Consider the following 3,123-nt stretch of genomic DNA (forward strand, 5'->3'; position numbering starts at 1 on the left):
ATGTGCCCCAATAGGCACAAATGTTCGGGGATCAAACTCCACCGTCACTGGTTTCTCATTAACTCGACGGGATGTGACATCAGGCATCCAAGTCACAGATCTTCCCCCTCCTCCCGTCAGACCTTATCCAAAGCTCGTCATACCTGTTTACAAAGTGTTAGTAAATTATAGTTAGAACAGACAAAATAAATAAATTGTACAAGTAATTAAAATCATGTTAAGACACCTATTTATCCCATATGCCTTCGTTGTGATCACATCAAGTTGCATGTACTTCATCGGGTACATCATCAACCTTATTTTCAATGGTTCTTGATGAGAAGGAGCTTGTCTCAAGTATATCTAGAGAGTCTTCATCATCAGTTGTGTGCATGGCTCTCCCTTCCAATACCACTGACCATTTATTATTCACTAGGTCACTGACAGAATATTTGTCTTGCTTAACTAGCCATAATAAATGGTTCATCCTTGTAACTCATTTTGTTAAGATCCACCAAAGTGAATCTGAGGTCTTCTGTCACCACACCAGAATTAATATCAACCCATTTACACTTGAAAACTGAAACTCTAAAAGTGACATAATCAATTTTCCAAATTTCTTGTATTATTCCAAAATAACTTATTGATGTTGTAATTGGATTCTTATCCTTGGAACTGGAAAAGTGTACAGCTTCAGCTTATAAGGTAACTCCACTATTTTGAACTCTACTTTTATCGTCTTCCTCCTTTGAATAAAACGAGTAATTGTTTATGTAATAGTCGCCGAAAGTGATCACATCAGTGTTAGGTCCACGAGCTAGTCTCAATAGATTTTCAGAAACATTCAGAGTCGCATAAATATTTTTCTTAAACCAAGCTAAAAAGGATTTGTTCTGTTCATTAAGTGTCCACTTTTCACTCATACGTGGATGTGCTGACTTAATTTCATCAATGTGTTGTGAAATGTAAGGAATAACATCCTCGGTGTTGTTTAAAATGTACAAATGTGCTTGATTAACTTCTTTTCCATTAACACTTTCAATCCTTACTCCTCGAACTCCCTTTCTTTCACGTATGTTTTCATGTCTTTTTTTTGGAAGTCCTATTGGGTCACAACTTGGCATATAAGTTGAGCATAATTCAATGGCTTCCTCTGCAATGTAGCACTTTATAATCGAAGCTTTTGGTCTCAATTAATTTTTAACATATCCCTTTAAGATCTTCATGTATCTTTCAACCGGGTACATCCACCTCAAGAAAATCGGCCCACATATTCGAATCTCTCTCACTAGATGGACAATCAAATGAACCATGATATCAAAAAATGAGGGTGGGAAATACATTTCCATTTGGCACAATAGTCTGATGACCTCATTTTGCAAATCATCTAACTGTCGAGGATCAACAACTTTCTTGCAAATGACATTGAAGAACAAACTCAAACGTGTGAGAATACCTCTAACAGAGGCAGGTAATATGGCTCGAATAGCTGCTGGTAAAAGTTGTTGCATTAAGACATGACAATCATGAGACTGTAAACCAACCAACTTCAAATCTTTCATAGAAACAAGGCTACTAATATTCGACGAATAACCTTGTCGAACCTTCACACTATGTAAACATTGACAAAAAATTGGTTTTTCTTTTTTTGAAAGAGTGTGACAAGCTGGAGGAAGATAGGTGTGTCTTCCTATGGATTGCGGATGTAACTCAAAACGGATTCCCATGTCAACCAAGTCTTGTCGTGCTTTCACTTCATCTTTTGTCTTTCCTTTAACGTTTAGTAAAGTCCCAACAACAGTATCACATACATTTTTTTCAACATGCATCACGTCTATGCAATGTCGCACATCAAGTTACACCAATATGGATGATTAAAGAATATTGATCGCTTTTTCCAAATGTTTTTTCAACGGTCTTCTTTATATGTTTTCCGAAGACAACATCAATGTTCCTCACCTGGTCGTATACTTCTTCCCCATTACGTGGTCTGCACACTACATCATCCTCAGGACTTCCATTAAATGCTTTTTTCAATCTACGGTAAGGGTGATTTCGAGGAAGGAATCTTCAGTGTCTTGTGTATACAGTTTTCTACCCATGCTTCAGTTGAAGATAACTGGTATTTTCTTCACAAATCGGACATGCACAATGACCTTTAACACTGTAACCACTCAAGTTCCCATATGTTGGGAAATCATTTATGGTGCAAAACAACATTGCACGAAAATGAAAGTTGTCTTCTGAATATGAATCGAAGACCTCGACGTCCTCTTCCCACAACATTTTTAAATCGTCAATTAACGGTTTTAGATAAACATCAATGTCATTTCCAGATTGTCTAGGACACGGTATCATCATAGACAACATCATGTATTTTCTCTTCATGCACAACATAGGGGATAGATTGTAAATCATCAAAATAACTAGCCATGAACTATGTTTGCTACTTAAGTTGCCATAAGGATTCATACCATCGGTAGCAAGTGCAAGTCTTAAGTTTCTCGGCTCTGCACTAAATTCGGGAAATGTGCCATCAATGTTCTTCCATTGTGGGGAATCAGCTGGGTGACAAAGAAGATTATCAAATTTTCTTCCATCAACGAGCCACATAAGATTCTTCGCATCTTCTTTAACAGAAAACAATCGTTTCAACCTAGGTAATATAGGTAAATATCACATGACCTTAGCCGGTGGACCTTCATTGTGCTCATCGTTATTTCCATCAAGTTTCTTCTTAAATCGTGACGAACCACACGTCGGACACACCTTCATTGAAGCATATTGATCTCTATACAATACACAGTCATTGGGACATGCATGTATCTTTTTGTATTCCAAACCCATTGGACATAGAATTTTCTTCGCGTCGTAATTACAGATAGGTAACATGTTATTTTCTGGTACCATCTCCTTCAGCAACTCCAAAAAAATTTCAAAGTAGCTGATAACCTTGTAAAATTGATGCATCTTGGATACAACTCTTGCTCTGAATTGTTCTTAAGACTATCGATAAATGAGCTCTTCCAAAATTCTCTTCGCCAACGTCGCGTACCATTTTGTCTAAATGATCACTCATCCATTTGTCGACGTAATCTGAACCTCTTAAAGTTGTTGGCTTATATAATACTTCCCCATGCCAAG

At 37.2% G+C, this 3,123-nt stretch overlaps 1 pseudogene; it reads right to left on the minus strand.

The window, feature by feature from the left end:
- Positions 1 to 226: 226 nt before the first annotated feature.
- Positions 227 to 2,754, minus strand: LOC148199057 (uncharacterized; annotated as a pseudogene).
- Positions 2,755 to 3,123: the final 369 nt, after the last annotated feature.

This window comes from Vigna umbellata, chromosome 4 (genome assembly GCF_029865625.1).
Source record: "Vigna umbellata cultivar VRB3 chromosome 4, Vumbellata_1.0, whole genome shotgun sequence".
NCBI classification, from domain to species: Eukaryota; Viridiplantae; Streptophyta; class Magnoliopsida; order Fabales; family Fabaceae; genus Vigna; species Vigna umbellata.